This window comes from Numida meleagris, chromosome 4, assembly GCF_002078875.1.
Source record: "Numida meleagris isolate 19003 breed g44 Domestic line chromosome 4, NumMel1.0, whole genome shotgun sequence".
NCBI lineage: Eukaryota > Metazoa > Chordata > Aves > Galliformes > Numididae > Numida > Numida meleagris.
Genome location: NC_034412.1, coordinates 96,975,161 through 96,998,222, shown reverse-complemented (window position 1 = coordinate 96,998,222; position 23,062 = coordinate 96,975,161). Strand labels below are relative to the sequence as shown.

The 23,062-nt window shown below is 45.6% G+C and overlaps 1 long non-coding RNA gene across 1 annotated transcript; it reads right to left on the bottom strand.

Annotated features, from left to right (window-relative positions):
- On the bottom strand, positions 1,142-9,007 carry LOC110398689. Its single transcript, XR_002438558.1, has 3 exons — positions 8,880-9,007; positions 3,755-3,849; positions 1,142-3,006 (listed from the first exon to the last, which is right to left on the bottom strand). It is a non-coding gene; the product is annotated as an uncharacterized LOC110398689 (long non-coding RNA).

The following is a 23,062-nucleotide window of genomic DNA, read 5'->3' as shown; positions in this document are numbered from 1 at the left end:
TTTCTCTTTACAAACAGCCCAGTAGCGTGAAGTCTGCAACCTTTAGGCTTGCACTTTGAGATTGCATAATCTTGCAAAGAAAGAGGCAGACTTCATGGCTGGCCCAAAAATAAAATGATGAAAGCCAGGTGACGTTTGTGAGCTTGCTGAAGAAGAGCCTCATATTGCACTGTCATTTCTCTGGGGCACTTTTGTCTGAAACTGTTGTCAGAAGAAACCTGAAGTCTCCCTACAGTTCTGGCAACAGTGACATATTCACAAAATGTTCTCAGCTTCACCAAATTGTTTATATGTTATACCCAAAGACGTATATGAAATATTCTTTTTGAAGCAATCAGAACATTGCACTTCAACATCTTGGAAATAAATATTTTTAATGTTCTTCCCACTCTAAGCAACATTTTAAAATGCATCTGAATTCAAAAACTTGGGTCTCCGTGAGACCCAAAAATATACCTTTTCAGTTTTGATTTACCAAATACATTGAAATACATTACATCTCCATAGGTCCAAAACTATTTCCTTATTTATTTAGAGCTTCCAGTTAACTGCAAAAATTAGTCACAGGTCAAGCCCAGAAGACAAAGTACTTCAGAGGTCAAATATTTGTCAAAACGATGACTCAAAAAAGGGTGAGTAGATTTCTTCTAAATAAACTAACCACAGAAGTCAATGGAATCAAGTTTCCTTCAGTGTGTTGCATGCCCAAACAAAGCCACCCGTTTCTGGCCCTCCACAAAGCAAGGAAAATGTCAGACCAGAAGGAAAAGTGTTCAGAAGATCCAATGCTTTGAAAATGGACAGTTGTCCGAGGACAAGGTTCAACCACAGAAATTACCGAATGACGTTCTCTGGCGTACGCTGAGCAGGAATTTAGACTAAAGAAGTGTAATTTCTCTGCTTTGGTTTTACAAGAAAAATATTGCGATCCCCTCAGTGCTGGCCCTCCCCAGGACTAGGGTTTCAATCTACCATTGGGATCAGAAAAAATAGCTTCCAGATTCATCTCTTCCAGATTTCCAAGCTGGTCTTGCAGTAAATCAGAAAGACAATGGGAGTGTAGTATGTGTTATAAATAAATTTCCCCAAAGAGCCCAGAATACTCTGCAGTGGGAGTTCAGACCGTAACTGATGACATCAATCTGCCCAGTGCTCTCTTTGTATACGTCAGCGCAGGTCACGGTTTCTGCTCCCCATTGTGATGTCCTGTTTCTGGAAGTCCAGACCCTGGGGCGTGGAGCCCACCCAGATGTATCTCTCAATTCCACCATCCATCTCAGCCCCATGGTGGGATTTCCACAGGGAATATCACTCAAGACCAACTAGGACTGAAAGGATTTTAGGATTATATGGGGATACAAGCCCACTTTAACACTGAAGCAAAGAGGAAAACCTTGAGAACTGTACAAACTGAGGTCTCCCCCCTCACAAACACCTCTGTGTGTATTTCACTGAGTATCCGAGGTGGGTCTGAACATCAGCTCAGAAGGTGCATGTATTAATCAAATACGAGGCTCTCTACCTTACTCCATTAATCATCCTCATCCTCAAGAGAGGTGGGAGAAAGCCCCATTAATCACAGCACCCATTTCACAGGGGTAGCCTACAATGAAGCTTTTGGTGGAAGGAAAATCCTAGAATATTCTGAGTTGTAAAGGAGCCACAAGGATCATTGAGTCCAAACTCTATAAGGAACACAAGAAAGCCAAAAGGATCTTGAATATATTCTTTTAATATGTTTGCTGTGTGCCTTGTTTTGTTCCTGAGCAAAGGAAGGACAAAGTCAAACAATGTTCTGCAGGGTTTCACACTTGGTGATGCTTTCTGCTTTTCTGTGGTGAAAGTCTTTGATGCCATGAAAGCCACTTCTGTCAGGAGATAGATACGCTTCAGTGCACAGCTCTGCAGGCAGATCTTTGTATTCTAGCCACACTTTTCAACCTTCCAGGAATGAGGTTTCTCTTGTGTATGCCGACAGAAACCTTTTGAAGATCCTTCATTCCAGGATTAAAGTAATCGTATTAAACAACCAAAACTGTCTATCATTATTCCAGTAACAAGTAAGCCAGAAATAACCTTGGCGCCTGTCTGCATTCAGTGGTTTTGATATTCATTCCTTTAAAACTTGACAAACACAAGCGAGTTTTGTCTCTTCCATGTTCCAAGATGATGTCCTAGCACACACAAGACCTACCCTACATGGCACAGAGGTGCAATGCCAACACCTCTGCTATGCATGCAGCCTGTTGCTGATGGTCTATTGGTGCCTCAGAGAATGGCCTTGTTTCCTGAGACTTCATGAAGAGCCTTGATTTAAAAAAATGGAGGTTCAGTAACATTTCCTCATTCCAGGATCATCTGTGGTCGCTTGGGATAGGGAAATTTTAGGGATCTCTCCAACTTCTTGAAACAGTCACTGTCCTCTTCCTGGGCCAAGATCTCCATGAAAGAAGAGACAGGAAAATCTCCTCAATTTATTGTTTCATAGTGGAACAAAATAACCATTTCCAAACAGGCTTCTCAGTTTGTGATCCTCAAGTGCCTCTAAGCAGCAGTTGGCTTTGGCTAGAAAAGCTGCACAGGCACTTAAACATATGGATCTGATTTCCGCTGTTACTCAAAGGGACATCCCACTCCCCCCATAAAAAGCCTGTATGCCCAAGTCAGAGCTGAGGATACAATGAGGTGATAGAGGAGGACTCATGCTCTAATTAACATCCAGTGCCAACCGTATTCACACGTTCATGGTAGCTCACAGTCATCAGTGTCAGCCAGCCCAGACTCATTTACAGTGCCAAACCCAACATCCATGCTGATGCTTAACCTTTCCTGTTCCAAAACATGCCCCAGTTTTCAATGCTTGTGATGAGCAAGCTGCGTTCAGGCTTTCCTGCTTCTTAGTCCTCACTTTCCAAAGTGCATTCTTTTCCTGTGGTGATAACATGGTTCACAGACCACAACTCATGGGGAGAGGTGTTGCAACAAGATCCTCTAATAATCACACCCCTAAAAAAAGGAGAAAACAAAACAAAACAAAATCTGTGGCTTATCTAGATGTGAAAGTGTCATATTGCCAACCTGCTGATACCTGCCTGTCTGTAATTCCCAAATGGGTATCATCACTTCATGAAGTCATAGTCTCATAGAATGGTTTGAGTTGGAAGGGACTTTTAAAGACCATCTGGTCCCACTTCTCTACAATGAACAGCTCCAACAGGTGCTCAGAGCCCCATCCAGCCTGACCTTAATGTCTCCCAGGACAGGGCACCCACCACCTCTCTGGGCAACCCATGCCAGTGCCTCACCACCCTTAGTGTAAAAAACTTTGCCTTATATCCCATCTAAAATCTCCCCTCTTTTAGTTGGAAACCATTTCCCTTGTCCTATCACAGCAGACACTGCTAAAGAGTCTGTTCCCTTCTTTCTTATAGACCCCCATTAAATACTAGTCCTTAGAGGAAGGACGTCGTGTTTGATTCTGTGATCTCAGGTGGCCACTGAAATGCTAGCATGGATGTTCATTTCCCCCTTCAATCTGATTCTCCCTGCTCCAGCTCATCACGTAGTGAAAGTTTCTCCAAACTTTAAGATGCTCCTGAGCCATAGGTTGGAGGGCTCGTTTGTTCATTTTTATTATGCATTCGATAATTGCATTTTCAGTTGGTGCCTAGATTAAGTGTCTGTTCCTTGCTTAACTTCTCCAGTAGTAAAATCTGCACAGTGACTGAGAACAGAAGTCCATAAAATTACCTACCTCCCCCCCTCGGCTGCCAGCCGTGAGTCTCTGTGGGAGGACACAGGTACGCTCGTCCCTCCATCCTGCCCAAGCGCATTCATCAAGGATCCTCACTGCATAACACAAGCCCCAGTTACTTCACCAGCAGATTTACAGTGGATTTAAAACAAAGGATTATTTACACTGCTGTGGGGCCGGCAGCAAATTAAAAAGAAATGGAGGTGGCAGAAGGAGCCGCCAGTGTGGAGACTAATTGCTATTAACCCACGGCTTCATCACTCAACTTCTGAGTTGGAGGAAAGTTATTGCTCCCGGGGGCCTCTCACACTTAGGCATTGAGAAATATTGTTGGGAAATCCAATCAGTCATGCAGTCTGGGCCGTAAAACAATGCTGTCCGCTCAGGGCTCTCTCCACACAACTGGCACTAGCTTTCTTCATTTCATCATTTCTTTTCTTCTTGGGGTTGAATTTATCAGGCAAACAAGCATCACACCCAGGAGTGCTGGTCAGCTCTCCTGCTGGTGTAGCCCACCATCCCCTGCTCTTTCTTCCTCATTTGACGTGCCAGCATGCCTCAGTGTTGGCTTATATCCCCTGGGATGCACCATACCCCTTCCCAACCCATCAGCTGTGCAAGGATCCACTCCCCACCAGCTGCCAACAGCAGCTGAATTCAGCCCCGTTAACAGCCTCTATATTCCAGTCCTGCCAATAACCTTCCAGTTTGGTCTGCACAATCACTGAACAAAAACAGTCTGGTAATTCTTTAGCACTTTCCCTGCAGTTTGGTGACACATTTGTTTAAGTAGCACCAAAGCACCTGAGTCAGAGATAAGACTTGTGCCAGGTGCTGCACAAACAGCACAGCAGGTTTCATGAATCAGAGAATCATTATGGTTGGAAAAGAGCTCTAAGATCCCCAAGCCCAAGCGCAACCCACTCCCACCATACCCACTGACCACGTCCCTTAGTGCCATGTCTCCATGGTTCTGGAACACCTCCAGGGACAGTGACCTTACCACCTCCCTGGGCAGCCTGTTCCAACACCTGACCACTGTTTTGGAGAAATAATACCCAACCTGACCCTCTCCTGGCACAACTTGAGGCCACCACTTCTTGCCCTATCTGTATTAACTGGGAGAAGAGGCTGACCCCCACCTCTCTACAACCTCCCTTCAGGGCCTTGTGGAGATGCTTGGCTCAAAAAACCTCTGCTCTGCTCTTCAAGGGCGTGATACACACACAGCAAAGTGGGAAGAGCCGGCACCAGTGGAAGGGATGTTTATCAGAAGTTCTTGGTTACTAGGGGAGTTGAGCCCCTCTTTGGTCAGGAAAGACAGTCATTAACCTTGCTAAAAATGTCCGCCCCAGAACAAAGTTTCACGTCATCAGGACGAGCCCCATCAGAGTAGGCTGGGGAAGTCCACAGGACTTGGATGCCTCAGTGCCCTGAGATGCAGTTTTATCATTTTTCTGTGTGCCTTTGGGAAAGGGGTTGCAATTCAGTGTGCAAAGTCTGAAGCTCAGGCTGTGTTGCAGCCTGCTATGTTTTTTATAGCATGATGCCAAGGGTGTGTTGTGTGTTTTGCATGCCCTTGGCTGCAATGTGAGCTACCAAGGCAGTAAGATATAAGTGCAGAAATGCCAGAATGGTCTCCACAGACTGTGGAGGGATCCAGACATTTTCAGGTCTCATCTTCACTGTCTAGAGGGTGATTGCTGGAGCTTACCATACCTGGAGGGTCACCTGGGTTTTGACTCCAGGCGAAAATAATCAATTTGTTCCCAAGAGATTTCATTTAGAAAAACGATGCATTTGACATTTTCCCATTATTCCCCACCACTTGCTTTCCAGCACTCGTCAGGCATCACATTTTCACAGCTTCACTCTTCTCAAGTCTCTGTGCTGGTGAGAGGAGGATTCCGTCTGTTAGAGGAGAGGGCCTGGCCGTGGTGCTGAGCAGTCTCACAGGGCAGTGCAGTGGAAATGCCTGAGGATGTATTGGATGGATGTTCTCCGTCCCAAAACAATCCACAACATGCAGGTAACGTATTTGGTAGGCATGGAAAAGGCAGCAGTTCTGCCACAGATCCCTCGCCCAGCCCGTGCTCTCACTGTCTGATCCTGAGAAACCAGAATCAACCCAAAGAGATGGATCTCCAGTAACATATGCACGCTAGCTGTTAAGGTACATCCTTCAGTCTTTGATGCACGGTTCATTTGCCTGAATGAACAGGAGAATTTTCCAAAGCTGAGGATGGAATGTTTGTAATAAATCTACAGATCTGAGTCTCTGCGGCAATGCAGGTTCTGTTTTTCCTCTGTTGCAATCTCTAGGTGGGACAAACACTCAATTTTAATTTCCTATGTTGGGAAAAGTGATCTTTCCTATAAGTTTCCATCTATTTTTTGACCATGTGAACTGTGAAATCCATCTTTGGTCAGGCTGACTTGCACCTCCACGCCTCTGCAACCTTTTTCCATCAGCTTATCCCCTCAGGACAAGCCGAGAAGAAACTCTGGGCCGATGTCTCACCCAAGCCCTCCAGTTTTGCGTAGTTTATGGGGAAAAATTCATTGATGAATGGCTGTGAAGCTTTATGGGCCCCCAAGCTGGTTCCTTTTGTTGAAGGTTAACGGTACTACTGAGTGGGAAAAAGAAAAGTTCAAAAAAAAATCTAAACTCTTTCCCAAAATTGCAAGTTTGAGATGCCTATGGACTTCCAGGTTTGCTTCAACTCACTTTAAAAATACAGAGATTGCGTGCAAAATGATCTGGGAAATCCACAAGAGACATCTGCTGCTAACGTCAATGCTGACAGTTCCTGGACGGGAGGGATGAAAGCATTTGGGTAATCAAATAGGAAATTTTTAAGGCAAATGAGGCTGTGAGCCCTTTTGGTTTCATGGTAAGAGACACTTCCAGCTTCTAGGGGCAGGTTTTGAGGGGCTCCACTGTGGTTTCCACTGGGAATTTTCTCCATGGTAGGTGTATATAACTGGTTTCTTTCAATCAATCATGCTCGTATATATATATATGAAAGACCAAAATCTACAGGCTTGTTCAGAGTGAGGAAATCTTGACTGTCAAATAAATCTCAGGAACAATTATTTTATTATAATATATTTATATATTGGAGGAGAGAGAGAGAGATGAACAGATTTAGACTGTAGCTGGCACTTGTTTAAGGCAACTGAACAACCAGTGTAGGAACAGAGACTCTATTGTAATCCCCTACACACACTTGCCCAGTAGCCAAAAACAACAAACAAGCTTGTCATGAAATGGATGTGTAAAGGAAGCTATCAGAATTTGAGAGCGAAACAGAGAGAAGGAGAGAGGGAGAGAGAATGAGACACAGAAAGAAAGAATTAATATTAAGTGAACTTTTTGTTCTGGAAACAATAAAAAAGGAAAAAAAAAAAAGTTTTGGCCTCATTCTTAGTGGCTCTTGTGTGGTGAATGTTGCAATGAAAACTGGTGATATGTGCATTTTTTAAAATAAAAATACCCTACCGTGCACTCAGAAATGTAACACTCCAGCAATGGAGATACCTGCCCACCAGGTTTCAAATATCAGCATTGTGTTGGTCACCACCACCCCATCTTTCTTACGACATTCTAAGGGAGGCTTGGGTTCCACGGAGATTGAAGAAGGTGAAGCAGCCCTGTTTCCTTTCCTAGCTGGAAGAGCTTGAAATGGGCAAGAGGACAAGAGCATGGGGAGAAATTGCTCTCCCCTCCTGCCTTCTCCCTGTTTAACTCCAGTTTGCACTTGGGCTTCAGCTCCAGCCACCTTGACTGTGCTGTTGTATTGCAATAGGATGGTACCCAAGAAGTGAGGTCCTACTTTGACATCCTGCCAGCACAGGCGTGCACTGAAGAAGTCTGATGGGTGAGCAGAATAATTACATGCAACCAAGGAGAAGCAAGAGTCTGCAGTGACCTTCTGCTCTTTGCGTTTCTCCACCAGGGGAGATGAATAGGCCAGCACTTTTAGAAATGTCAGATGATCCAATGGCCTATGATTCAGTCTCCCCAAGGCATACGATGGAAGGGCCGCTGTCTGACATTTGACAGTGCACCCTGAATACTTCAGGGCAGGTATCATATCCACTCTCATGGGATGCCAAGATCAGATTAGCAGCAGACGTGCATTCATTACAATGAAAGAACAATTGTTGAGATACCGAGTGCCTTCACAGTTATAGTTGCTATGGTTTTCAGCTCAGAAAAATCACAGTGGCATGTCTTTAATTAAAACATTGATTTAATGTGGAATGGCCTGTTTTCCAGGCATGTATGGGGTATAACACACAGAGGGCATTAGCCTTCCTCCCAGAGCCTGTTCATGAAAACAAGATTTCTAATGCCTGGTTGCATTTATGCAGGATTAGCAGTGAAAACTTCAAATACTCATTGGGCTGCAAATGGAACAGAAGCTGGGGGAGTTCGATTTGATCTGGCCCATCTGGAAGCCTGTTCCCCTGACACAGGCAAGACCTTCAAGAATCAGGACCCTGTGGTTAGCCTTTTTCCAGAAGCTGGATCACAGACATGAATGTTACCTCCATTATAAGCCTTCAGGATGGACCAGTTTCAACATCATCCACTGGGTCAGACCCTCAAAGGCAACAATTTACAAAACAACAAGGAAATTTCCCCCATGGATTTGCCTGTTTTCTGAAATCGCAGATATTTTAGGCTCTCCATGTATTTAATTTTTGAGCAACACAGGTGTACAGAATGAGTTTTCTAACTTTGGACTAGCCACCATACAGGTTTGCAGCCTTTTACTAGTTGGCATTGGCTTCTAGTTAAAATGGTAATTGTCTGACATTGATGATCTCTGAATCAAATAACTCATGTTCCACACAGAAAACTGTTAGAAGGTATTTACAAGGATGATTTTTATATTCCTTTGTCTTTCCTGTAGAGTCTAGAAACTTCTCAGTCTTTACTCTGGAGATTTACAAGTATCACAGAGCTCTGCTAGAACCAATACTTTGCCTTTGGACCTGGCTGAAGTTATCAGTCTGAGGAGCAGAGAGGTTTTGGTGTCTGCCCTGTTCCTGTTTTTCCCACTGCATCCCTCCCTGAGGGATGAGGAGTCATTCTGGGAACGTGTCATGGGCTTACCTGGATGGATTCCTGCTCAACAACGGCCGCAGAGCTGAGTGCTGCAACTCTGTCACTGGGACAAAACAGGTCACGGAGTGAAGGAGAAGGACATCTCAGCTGGATAGATGGGGAGCTTTAACTTCAGCTCAAGGTAGGGTTTCCTATGCATGAAATTCATAGAATCACAGAGGCGTGGAAGTGAGAAAAGATCTCTAAGTGGATCCAATCCATCCCCAACCCATCCCCATCACGACCGTTAACCATGTCACTCAGTGCTGCATCCCCACAGTTCTTGAACACCTCCACAGATGGTGACTCCCCCATCTCCCTGGGCAGCCTGTGCCAATATCTGACCACTTCTTCTGAGAATAAATGTTTCCTAATATCCAGCCTGAACCTATCCTGGAATTAAGCCCTAGCCTGTGAGAATGTTTCCAGCAAACATCTGTTGTGCACCACCACCACAATGACCTTAGTGCACACAGTGTTGTACAACACCACACTTTTCAGAGGTCTCTCAGTTACTGTGATGTTTAAATGGATTATTACTGGTGAAAGTCATCTGAGAAAAACCCTGAATGAGGGACCGGAAGACATCCCTTCCTTTTGCCTCGCGGTGAGGACAAGGATAGATGTTAGTGGCAGCTTTTTCACATCAAGCTCTGCACTTCTGGCCACCTCACAGAGCCTTTTCGGGAATTACTCCTCCCTTATGAAACATATTTATGATTGCAAAAGTTGACACTCATTTATTAAAATGGAGAGAGGAGGAAAACCTCCATATTTCTGAATCTGAATTAAAACAACAAAAGAGAGTTTTTGTAAGTAACTGAAATCCCCAAATTGGGCGATTATAACAAAAACAGGAACGTTTTTGCTACAGCCATTTCTTGCCAAAACATTCACTTTAACCAAAAGTTTATTCCTCATTTATCTATCTTCTGAAAGGGGGAAAAGATTCAATAGGAAATTTCTGCCAAGCTCATGCCAAACTTCTCTCTGTCTCTATCCATACGCGGCGTAGTGAAAGCCCTTGAGGGGAATGGAGTCATGAACATGCATTCCTCCACTTGGTGTCTGAACAGGGCTCAGCTCAACAGAAAGTATTCTTGGAAAAGTGCCTCCACCTCTACACTCCAGAGAGCAGCTTATCGCCAAAGTAAGAGAAGCTGAGGAAAATGTTCCAGCTTGGCCAAAGGAAACCATTTGTTGCAGCAGACATGGTAGCCCAAAGGGATGAGCAGGCAGAAGACAAGGGCAGTGTGCCAGCATTGCTCCCAGTTATTCGAGGCCATAAAAAATGTTCCATGAAGTCTTGGGGAGCCACTGAACTCACAGGTGTGAACTTGAAAACAGGAAGTAGACAGGAAAAAAAAAAGCCATCTATTTCCTCTTTCAAAATAAAAAAAAAGAAAATTCTTGGAAATGCATTGTTTGGGACATTAGTTTCCATATCCAGGGACATTTTTTGTGTGTTTGGGGACAAACTAAACTATGCAGCACAAAGCTGAAAGGAAGAACCCAATCTTGGTAAGGGGATGGCTCCTGGGATGGACTGCTTGTTATTCCCCTGTAAGTTGGTAAATAAAAGGAGTAAATTTTGTTCCCAGTGATCTTCTGGAAAGGAGCCACAACAGCCAGAACTGGCACACGAGGCACAGTGATGACACAGTGTGAGGGGCAGAAACAGACCCCAGCATTTGCTGGTTGACGGTGGGGCCTTCCCACTTGGAAGGGACACAGTGGATCAAAGATATTGTTAGCAACAACAGCTTCTCCTTTCCTCTTCACCCTCTTGACCCCAAACTCTTGATGATACTTGGAATGAAGATGCCCCATGCTATGTCCTCTGATGAGCTCGCTCCCCAGCATCCCTTGCTAGCTGAGGGTCAAACATTGGATGGTGGAACCTGGACAATACTCAGAACACAAGGAACAGGAGACCTTAGGACACATTTTTTTTAAACTTTTAAAATAATAATAATAATTCCTGCTTGTCAGCACCAAATTTTTCTGTAGCTGTGCCTTAAAAATAGCCTTAAAGCAAGTGACATAGCCAACCCTACAACCAAAATAATACAACACTACATCTCTCAGGTATTTATCCTCTCTGGGACAAAAATAAAGAGACTTTGTAATTTTTTTTAAAGAACAGAAGAAAATGAAGAGAAATATGTAAACTGTTAATACTGAGCATTTTCATATAGTCATGCTAATAGCCAGTGTTCATCTGTGTTTTCCTCCCATTACCCCCACTAGGTTTACCAGCATTTTGTTCCTCCCTTTTCCTAGCCATTCCCCTTTCCATATTCTTTTCTCCCCAGTTCTTATTTATGTATGATCTTATTTGAATATGGCCAGGCCCAGTCCTCTGCAAAAATGCCAGGGCTGTCCTTTCAGAATGGGACTCAATGATCATTTTGGGTCCCTTCCAACTTGGGATATTCTATGATCCTATGATAAATGGATGATTTTGAATAACAGGGGCTGCTGAATACTGGAAGTAATGGAATTAAGTGGGTGGATGCTACCTTTTCTTCCCAAGTTCCTTGGGGATCCACTGGCTCATTTAGGGTATTTAACAAAAAACTGTATCAAAAAGTTAGCATCGCCCTTTTTATGGAGAAAACAAAGTGTGGGTGAGTTGCACATCCTCTGCCAGACAAAAGCAATTGTCAGAAATGGGAAGAAAGTAGTGATTTCCTCATAAATATCTTTGCCAGTCTTACCCCATGAGTGGGGGACAGAGTATAGAAGCTATACGTTCTGGGAGCAAGGAGGCTCCTGGCAGTCAAGCACAGCCTTGGCTTGTTTGCACTAACAACCATCAGCTGTGGGGTGATGGCTTAAGGAGATGGTTAGGAACTGAGACCAGGGTTATAAAGAGGCACATGGTGCTTTGCAGCCTTGGGAATGTTCTGTAGATTTCTTCTCTCCTGCTTAGTTGCAGGAGAGGGGAGCTGTCTCCTGCCTCAGTTTCCCTGTGTTACGCAGGTTATCTGTTGTTGTGCTGGGACTTTCCAGGAGAAGCACATGTGATTCTTCATAGCATGCACTCAGAGGAAGTTATCCAGGAAAAACTCCACAGTTTGCAGCAGCCCAGGGGTAAGCAACCAAAAGCATGCCTGCACTTGCTGCTGGGGAAGCACAGTCTGTGGAAAAGGTCTCACTGGTGGGTGAGATAGGAAGGAAACAGGTGTTGGTGCAGACCTGGAGAGAGCGGTCCCCTGAGAATGCAGTGATCTCAGCTCTGCTCTTTCCCAGACAGGGAATCTCCGTGCGTTGATCCCCAGGAAACATTCACTCCTCAGATCCTTCCTGATGGTTTCTGTTCTCAGGGGAAGCTCAGCCTAGCCTCACCCTTTCTTGCAGCTCAGCACGAAGGAGAAAAGCATCATGGTTGCCCATGGCTATGCTGAATCCTTTCCTTCCCTTGAAGCATTAGAAATCATTGGGAATGTTTTATTTCTTTTGAACTAACAGCCAGAGATCTTTGGCTTTCACATGAGCATGTAGAGCAGAAGAGTTTTCCAGAATAGTGACTGGACCCATGCAATTTTAGGATAGAGTCTGAACCACGACTGGCTATTAATAAGCTAGAGTGGGGGCAATGGGTTCAAGGAGGGCGAGAGATTGTTTTGTACTATCCATGAAGGACATGTGGATGCTTAGGACAGAGATAAGAAGCAGAGACATTTTCATAGATACACGTCTTGTGAGATTTAAGGTCCTGGAATATCCTATAATTGAAGGGGGAAATTCTGGGTATTACAGATGTTCAAGATCTGATTAAATAAAAATTGCAGCAGGGACTTGGGCTAGGCTGGTTGGTGGCTTGCAGGCCTTTTGGACCAGACTGCTGCCAGCTCCCAGCGTTTCTTGCAAAATACGACATTCCCATCATCAGACATGAACTGAGCAACCCCTCCAGACAACATAGCTACCACTACTGCAGCTTGGGAGTCTAATGCAGTCTTGCAAACCCACACTTGCTGGGTCCAGTGACCACAGTATCTCCCACACAGAGCAGATAAGTTTGATTATTTTCATCGCATCTCATAGTTATCCCCATGATCCAATCCACACGGCGCAGGAGGCATTCAAATAGTTATATGGTTCTATAAAGTCCTTCCAGAAGAGACTTAAGGCTTCCTACCTCCTTGAGCAAGTATTGTAAGCACTGATGAGATAGGTACCTCATACTGACACTTCTGGATGTCTCCGAGTGCTTTACTTGCTATGTATAAAAATGTTGATCAAACCCAGTCTTGGCAGAAAGACTTGCAGGAACGCCTAGTCCTCAGGTCTTAGCAGGGCTTGTATGCCCTTTAGGCATCAACTACCCATCCTGGTCTTGGATGAGGCTCTCCATTATATATATAAATAAGTAGAATTATCCTAGCTTAAAAAAGAGACTTTTAAGTTAAGAGAGAATGCTTATCAGTAGGTAGAAGAACAAGGGTGTTCTTTTTTGTGGTTGAAAGAGAGGGGCCAGGGCAGGTATTGGAGTAAAGGTTTTATGCAGGATTAGTCCCTCATGGTTGTTTGAAGATATTTCTGTGGCTCATAGCAAACCTTCACTCATAGAATTGTTAAGGTTGGAAAAGAGCCCTAAGATCACCATGCCCACTGACCGTGTCCCTCAGTGCCACATCTCCATGGTTCTGGAACATCTCTAGGGATGGTGACCCCACCAGTCCCTGGGCAGCCTGTGCCAGTGCCTGACCACTCTTTCAGAGGAGAAATGTTTCCTAATAACCAACCTGAACCTTTCCTGAGGTGACAGGCTGGACTGCAGCCTAGGCCAGTGGGAGCTGCCAATTAGCCTTGGAGTAGGTGTGCATAACAACTTCACCCTTCTTTACAAGTGAGAAAATCTGGTGGTGACAGAATGGACCACAAGAAAACACAACCACTGCCGCGCTCATCACCAGGCTCGCACCTATGCTCGGTGCCAGACCTCAGGCCTTTGACTTTGTTGGCTTTGCCAGCCCTGTGCATGGCTCCTCTCATCTGTGCTGCATTGCTCATCTGCCTACAGGAGCAAGGGCATGTCACCGGCACAGCAGCTCTGACTCCGGTCCGTGGGGAGAGAAGTGATGCACATGCTCCCTGTAATAGCTCCTCCAGACTGCTTGCTCCAATAATAGTCTCCGTGTGTGAAATTTCACCTGACCTGAACTTTCCCGAGTTTATCCAGCCTTCACCCTGACAGTTTAGAGGAGAACTGTTTTTATGCCTCGCAACCCAGACACCAAATTGGAGCTGAAGTGACGTTTATTGTTTCAACAGTGTTATTATATGAAGATTGAGCTCATTACAAACACGACCTGTTTTTGAGCCAGGACACATATTAATTTGGATAAAATACCAGCTGTGTCCTCTCTCCATATGGCCTTATCGGAAAACAAACCGGGTTAAGTTTCATTCCAAAGAATGAAAATATAATTGAATACTTGCTTCGTTTGAGGAAACTCAAATAATCATTATCGTCACGTCTCTGCTAATCGCAGCAGAGAGGGGGCAGAGGTGTTTATTTCTGTGTGTATCTAAAAATAAACCAAGGCACAATTCCTGCGGGGGGGAAACAGAGGGCAGCACGGGGCAGACTTTCCTCTGGCACCGGGGGGGGGGAGAAGAAGGTCCTCACCCAACCTATGGTCCAGCGGTGCACTGCATATTGTGGTTTTGCTGTGTTTTTGTGGCTATTTGGCATTTGTTTTGTGGGTTTTCTTTTTCCTCCTAGAGGAGACAGGGATTATCTGTGGGAATGCACGGAGGTGGATATGTAGAGGTCTTTTCTCCTCCCCATCAGCACTCTCAGTGTTGTAATTAAGGGCTGGGGGCAAGCGCTGCATCCCACCACTGCATGTTGGCCTCAGGCATCCCCATCAACAACGCAGACAGACAGAAATTTAGGAGTAGGGGATGCTGCCTTACCTCCATCCTTGTGAATCTGCATAGTGTTAACACAGAATGTGGAATAGCACTTAGTGCCCCCCGCCCTGGGTGACTTCTGACCTCAGCTGCGCTTGCACCTTAAGAATGAAATAAAGATCTGAAGCACGTGGATGGGGAAAGGAGCCCAAGCTGCCATCTAAGATGTCCCACTGAAAGACTCTCCAGTGTTAACTCTGCTCTGGCTCAAAGGAGAGCTGTGCAAGGAAAGCTCTCAGAGGGTTTATTTTCTGTAGAATCATTTGAGTTGGAAGGTTCCTTTAAAGGCCATCTGGTCCAACTACCTGCAATGAACAGGGATGCATACAGATGGATCAGGGTGCTCTGAGCCCCGTCCAACCTGACCATCCAGCATTAGGGAAGAAAAATGTTGGGGCAAAAAATCCTTGAATGCCTCCAGCCATCTGTGATCTGGGATTTCTGCATCTAGAGTTAATTCTGCGCCTGATAACTGTTGACAGATTTTTATTCCAATAATTTGAACCCTTCAAAGAGAGAGCCCTTTGTGAAACGGAGGCTGGGGCTTTGGGAAGGTCCTGTGACATTTGCAGGTAGCAGAAGAAATGGCCCATTCCTTCTTCTGCACGTGGATATTGAGATGATGAGAGAGCAGAGGATCAATTTCAGGGGCTGCAAAGGGGTTTCATCATCCCAGGTGATGGGTGGGCTGCTGGGATGGTTCAGTCTGGAGAATAGGAGACTTAGGGGAGACCTCATCACTCTCTGCAACAACCTGAAAGGAGGTTGGAGTGAGGTTGGAGTTGGCCTTTGCTCCCAGGTAACAGCAACAGGATGAGAGGTGATGGCCTCAAGTTGCATCAGATTGGGGTCAGGTTGGATATTAGGAAACATTTATTCTCCAAAAGAGTGGTCAGGCAGTGGCACAGGCTGCCCAGGGAGTGATGGAGTCACCGTCCCTGGAGGTGTCCAAGAACCATGGAGATGTGGAGCATGAGGACATGGTCAGTGGGCATGGTGGGATGGGTTGGGGTTGGGCTGGGTGATCTTAAAGGACTTTTGCAACTTTAATGATTCTATGGGCCAAGGAGGATTGATAACGGTGTCAACACAGAACAGAGGGGGAAATGAAGGCAACAGAAGAAAGCTGTGCGAATTGAAACAGCTCAGTTTGGAGCTCTGTTTTTGCAACTGAGAGGACATTTCACCCATGAATTTGCGTGAAAAATAAATATGGCAATGACCTTTTTTCAGTAGAAGAATTTGGGATGTGGTTTGGCTTTAATTTCAGAAATTAAAAGAAATGGTTTTCTGTTTGCAAAAACTAGATTCTTTTTCTACTAAAACCAGGCTTGCCCTTGGTTCCTGAACCAAATTCTTCTGTTAAAAATAAAAAGTCAAACCTTTTTTTTTTGTTTTCCTTTTTGTTCTGAGGAGAGACTGAAAACTTCAAGAGGAAATAAATCAGAAGCCCAAATGAATCTGCTACGCCAGAAACTCATTTTTTTGGGTATACATCAACAGCTGTATGAACACAGTTTGCATGTGGGAAACCAGCACAGCAAGGGCAGGTGAGTGACATCTTCAAGGGACTCCTTTTGGGCTGAAAGAAGCTCAGGAACAGCCAAATTTGGGATCTTTGTGTTTGAGCTATAGCAGCACAAACAAAAGCTTGGTCCCAAGTGAAGATGCTTTGATTCACCACCTGTGTTTTCCCTTCACAGACCATTCTGTGGTCAGCCTATGCCTGCACCCAACTCTAGATGTAGACCCAAGTCCAGGAAAAGAGTTGTGGGGACAGGTAGCTTTGATGGTACCAAAGTATGGGGAACCTAAGATCCTATCAGGGGCTGAAATAAAACACACAATTAAATAAATAAGGAGGGAGGATGACACTGAAATCATAGTGTAATAAAACAAGCTGAGTCTGACACATTAATTGGAGGCTTAGCATCACATTCATTGCATACCTTATTGTATTTCTCTGACCTGTGGAGTAGGCTTTGCATAAAGCCATACAGTAACTTAACATCCCAAACCTTAAGAAGCCAAAACCTAAACAACAACAAAAAAAAAGAGTAATACCCTCAGTGTTGTCATCCTCCACCATAATAGAAGATTGGAGGGGGGGGGGGAGAATTAAATAAAATTATAGATAATGAGTATTTCTGAAAATTTCTGGGGGCCATCTGCAGGGTGGAGCCCATCTGCTTTCCCTGCTGCTATTATTGCCAAGGGAAGGCAGCTGAGTAGAGCATGAGTGGGAGCATGAGGGAAAGGCAGACTCATCCCAGGACTTGGTCCTCAGTCTCTAACTCAGTTTGCTTGCATGGCTTTGAAGAAGCTGCCAAGCCCCAGAGCATCCGCCTCGGCATCTAAAATGGGACTCTGAATGGATTTTGGACTCTTCCCTCAGAGACCGCTATTCTTTCAGGGCTTTCATTCTGGACTGCAAAGAACACCAGGTGCCCAAAGCACTGCTTTCTGCAGACAGGCAAGCGTCCAGACTCAGCATGAAGGTGCTTTGCTCCTTCCAGCATGACCCAAACATGTTCCTAAGCCAGACTGAGGCTCCCAGGAGCCTCCACCATTAGGTTTGTGTCAGATGAATCCTATTTGGGCAGAGGTTTGCTCTCAGGACCACCACCACCCCCTCCAGGTCTCATGGGGAGGACCTCAGTGCAATCATAGCAGCTCAGACACACCCTGTCCCCATGCTCTGGTGGTATTGCATCTGTTCAGCATTGGGAATTTCCAACCCAATCTACAAAGGTACCCAACATCAGTTGTTTTCAATAATGCATTTGGCTTTGGCCAAGGAACTGCAGATTTGAACATGTAAGGTAGAGGTTGTACATGTAAGGTAGAGGTGCTTGTTGTTCACCTGTGTATCAAAATCCACTCTCTGATGCATCAGGATTTAATCACGAAACACTACTGGCCCTGTCCCCATTACAATGTAATTAAAAAAACTTTGGGATATTGGATATGGAGCTGATGGGGCTCATTTTTGCCAGAGTGGTTAAAATCCCTCCCAATGAGGCAGTTCTTCTCACCCAACCGAGCTGCTTTCTGCTTACAAGGAGCTCTGAATGCCTTCAAAACACAAGGGCCTGACCCCAAGCTGGCTGAAATCAAGGGAAAGACTCGGAGCTTGAATGCTGGAGCCAAAAACCTCTTTTCATTGGGATTACAGAATGAACTATCGCACCGCTTAAGTTTCCCCTTTGACTGCGTATGTTTTCTGGCTAATACGGTTAGTTAGGAGTTGGCATCAAACGTTTCTTGACACCTGCTTCATGTCCTTCCACGATGGAACTGTAGACAGGATCACTGGAGCTAAACCCTCCACTTGTGCCTTGGCTACGCAGGCTGAAAATTCTGGGTTGGTTTTTAGCCTGCCTGGAGCCCGGTGCTGCGTGACAGCACAAAGACACCCAGCCCCCGGTTCAAGACGCTTTCAAGTGGTGGATAATCCATCGCTTTCCTTGCTCGTTTACTCCATTGGTTAGTCACCCTCTTCATTTAGGCTCCGTGCTTTATTTTTAACTGGCGTGTGTGCCGAAAGCTCTGTTTTCTTTTTCCCGCTGCATGCCACCGCGTTCCCCTACGAAGATGAAAGTCAGCGACGTTTCCGCGTTATCCAGGTCACTGCCATCCACGGGACGCGGTTGTTTCTCTTTGTGTGCCTCATAGCTCAGTAACCATTACAAATACTCCTAAAGTGGAAGCGTTCGCCTGCTTGCTCTTTTCAGATGACAACTTGGCAAGACAAAAATCCCAATATTTCCTGCGTGGGCTTGGCTGGATTGAATCACGGAGTGGTGCAATAAAACAAACACATCTCGCACAACGCAAAACAGGAAAGCTATCCCCGTTCGTGGCGAGCATCTCCATCAGCTTATCCCTTCCCTACGAAAGGCTGACATTTGGTTTAAGGTAGAACACATTCCTGACACACAGGCCTATGATCCGTTACAAAAGGGAGCCCACTTCCTGGATTTAGGCTAAGGGACAGGGTTCAGGCAGGGGGCAAGCTATATATGTGTCAAAATGAGCAATGTCTTTTTGGGTCACATATACTTTTGACTTCAACACTGCTTTATGTAGGCTGTAAAATTAATAGGTGGGAACTAGATTTATTTGTCCCCCTGGCCTGGTAGTTGCTTGTTAGGTTAAACTCACTGATTTCCTGGTACAAAAGTGCTTGTTAAAATAATCTCCCTGAAAATATTCCTCCGGGACTACTTTATCTTCTGAAATCAAAAATTCCTAAATAATGAAATGCACAAGACGTGACAGACGGGCTCGAGCAAAACAAAACCCCTAGAAAAGAAGAGCTCTTTCCCATAAACTCTGTTTGGGGAATTCATCTTGTTGCCGGTGTTTTGTAACAAATGCCAGCATCCGTGCTCTACGCAGAAACACCCTTCTGCAGAACTCACCTGTTGCTCTTTTCTTTCCTGAGCCTCATTCTGCCCTCCCTCTTGACCCAAGTTTCTCTGTGGTGTAATTCCCATTGGCTTCACCCGGCTTGGATCAGTCCTGAGTCACATAATTTCCAAACAAGGACACAAGCAGTGAGAAGACTTCAATGCCCAGCAGGCCTCTTTTCCTATGTTTTCTGAGGGTCTGCTCCCAAAGCATCATTTCCCCCCATCCCTCACCTCCTCAGCAGGGGCATTGAATCTGCTCATTTGCTTACGTTTGTTGCTCATCTACAAATCTCAGCCCATAAATGAAGAATCCAACACTGTCTCCTTACCTCCCAACACGGAACTAGATCATATTCAAGGTCCCTTCCAAGTCAAGCCATTCTTTGATTCTATCCTGCCACCCATTCTCAAACCAGTCTTCATCTACCTCCACTTTTACCTACCTCCCCTCTCTCTATGACCCTGTTTTCCTCCCATCCACCACATCTAAATCTCTCTTTTACCACTGCAGGCTTTGCTCCATCCCATCAACCAGCCTTCTCCAGTCTTGGCCCTGTCCCCATATCCTAATCCAGACATGGCACTGGGGTGCCCAGTGGGGCAGAAGGGACTGAGGAAGACATCTGCATACGGCAGCAAAGGGCTTCCAGCCTTGTGTTGTCAAGTTTGCTCCTCTGATTGAAGGAGCTGTTGCTGGCAGGTGCTCTTTGGGCATGGCTTTCCTTGGGCATGGTTCTCCTTGGGCATGGATCTCCTTACATACAGACATACTTGATCTCAGGACCCAGGTATGGTCAGCATGTAGATGTAGCTCCATTCTCTCCACCCAGGCTGACTTAACTAATTCATATCTAAGTGCTAAGGACTTCATCAGTGCACAGCAATGGGACGCAGCCTCAGCACCTAGGCCCTGAGTCAGCACATCTGTATTGTAATTCCATTTTTTTTTTTTTTTTTTTTACCTCTGTAGACTTGCTTGGCTTTTTTAGGAGTGGTTTGTTGGGTTGATTTGACTGTTTGTTCAGGCTTTGCACATCTATCTGGCTCTGTGCAGTGCCATTTCTAACCTCTGTAGACCTGCTTGGCTTGTTTAGGGGTGCTTTGTTGGGACATGTGGCTTTGCACATCTGTATTGATCTGTATAGTGCCATTTTTAACCTCTATAGTACTGCTTGGCTTTTTTAAGGTTTGGTGCAGGGGGAGGGTGGTTGTTTTGTTGTTTGATTTTTTTTTGTCAGCAGCTGAGGAGCGCAGGGAAAGAGCATCCAGGGGTTCTTGCTGCAGCTGAGGCCACACAACTCATCACACTGTAAAACTCAGCCCTCCTTCCATCCCTCCTCCCCTTTCCTTTCTTGCTGCAGCTCAGGGGAGGCTGTCAGTCTGCACTCCCTTACCCCCTCCTACCTCCTCCAGGTGTGGGTACTTGACTGCAATCAAATACTCTCTCCAGTAAAAGGTGGTGGAGAGATATTATTATGGGCTGGAGCTGAGGTGCTTGGGGACCTGTTTGCACAATGAGAGCTTTGTGTGGGTTGTGTTATTCCGGCTGCTGGAGGAAGAAACCTGGAGTGCTGGAGGATGCTCGTGTGTGCTGGGAGCTCCTAGGTGAGAGTGCAAAGGGCATGTCCCTAACGTGACTGCAGAGGGGGAAAGGAGCTCACGTGTTCTCTGGGGACTGTCTGTCTTTACCTAATAACAGAGATTGAGGAGCTGGTTTGAGCTACCCAGACATTACATCAGCTTGTGGCCTCCCTCCCATTGGTCCCCTTCCTTTAGCCCCTTTAATTCGGCAGTGTATCCTTACAGTCACCTTAGTGTCCCGACCCATGAATCACGTTTGTGTTGCTCCCCTAGCAATGGAAAAACTCTGCATCTCTTCTGGTTGGTGAGATTGATGCTGCAGCCAGAGGAAAGCTTCCTTCAAGGAGGTGGCAGTGCTTTCCCTCTTTTCCCCCCTTTTCCCCCCCCTTTCCCTTTTTTCCTTCCACCCTCCCTTTCCCTTTTTTCCTTCCACCCCCCCTTTCCCTTTTTTCCTTCCACCCTCCCTTTCCCTTTTTTCCTTCCACCCTCCCTTTCCCTTTTTTCCTTCCACCCCCCCCCTCCTCCTTTTTGCCCCCTTGCTCTCCTTTCCTTCTGGCCTTCCCTTTTTCCCCTGCTTATTCACCTGAAGTTACATCCAACTGCACTAAACAGCATCAAATTGTGTACCTTGAAAGCACGTGTGAGGGATAAGCTGTGTCCCAAACAGCTCTCATCCTACCCAGAGAGAGGAACAGGGTGGGAACCAAACCACAGAGAGATCTGTGCAGAGATTAAGGCATAATTTACAGCCTGTACACAAGTGAGCACGTCAGCCAGTGGGCTCCCCAGGGTCCCACGCTGAGGAAAGAGATGGTCTGAATCACAGCACAAAGCTCCTGCCTTTCTCCTCAAGTGGGATTCCTAATTCAAGGAGCTGATGGCAGGGACCCTCTAGGTAGGATGACTGTGGCCTTGGGGACTTCTTCAGGGTCTCAGCTTGTGGAACTCTGGAAACTCAAATCTCCATCCTCTATCCAAGGAAGCAATGAAAATTCCTATTATTTTGGGGCGTCTCCTGACCTCCTCCCCCAAGCTACTGTCTGAAATCCCACAAGACTGAAGGAGAACCGGCTTCTCTGGATCACGTGGACTAGTTTCTGTCACTTATGACCATAGGAAAGGACTTGAAATGATTACCCAAGCGTGCTTTTAAGGTTTAAAGATATGAAGGCTGAGAAAGAGAAACAAATAAGAAATTATAATCTTTCCCTAAGATCTTGTGGCTTGGGAAGGAGAGGGCTCGCTTCAGTGCTTTGTCTTCTGGACAGATAATTTTTTCCTGTCCTCTTCCCTCCCTATAAGAAAAATCCTGTGTGAAGGATGAAACAAAGAAGCATTTGCCTCCAGCTTTCTTGTAGAGCGTCTCATTGCCCAGACCCTTAGTGATCATCCATCAGGCTTAGCGAATAATCTGTCATTACTAAAACAAAAATTAAAAAAAATCTTCGTATCTTCTTGCACCACTACTTCGAAACAAAGAACTAATCCCTATCTGCTTATTCTGGTGCCCAGGAGTAGCACGTTTGGGATAGCGGGATTAGATTTGACGCAATGCATGAGAGCGTTGAACTGAAAACCTCACTCGTTTTTCCGAATGGATGGGGTGCTCTTTCCAAGCTGGCCCAGCTCTGGCTGACCGCTCAGGAAGATCTGCTTTAACGCAACATCTGTTTACAACAACAGCGTCTCCAGATCCAAACAACTCCTGATGACTTTCACATTTCTGATATAGATAGAGCAGCTCAGTAGCTTTGGTCTCGAGGTTCCCAGAACATCCTCCTCCAAGGACATCATTTGGAGGTAATTGCGGGGCCGTTGTTGTTGTAAACAGTTTCTCTGCAAGCTCCCAGCAAAGCAAGAATCCCTTATTGAAAACACTCCATCCAGACAGCGTTGCTTGTCAGTGATGAGCTGCAGGGATGCTGGATCCCTGGCCCTTTTATAATCTTCCGCGGTCATGAACTAGGCGGCTTGGAAGGATCTGTTTGAATCAGGGGGACTTCCAAGAGGAACCAAAAAAAAATCATGCCCGGAGTGCAGCCTGTTCCATTTACTCCACTTTCCCTTGCTAATGAGGGTGATCTGTGCAAAACATGAGGCCCCAAAAGGGGCTGACATGCTGTCCCGAAGGCCAGCTTTTACATTAGGACATTACAGGGCTGAACTTTCGTTGCCATGTGGGTTATGGAAGGACGTGTAGCAAGAAAGCAACAGCGGCAGGATTTTTTCTTTACTAAGAGATGTGCACCACCAGATATCTTCTACCTC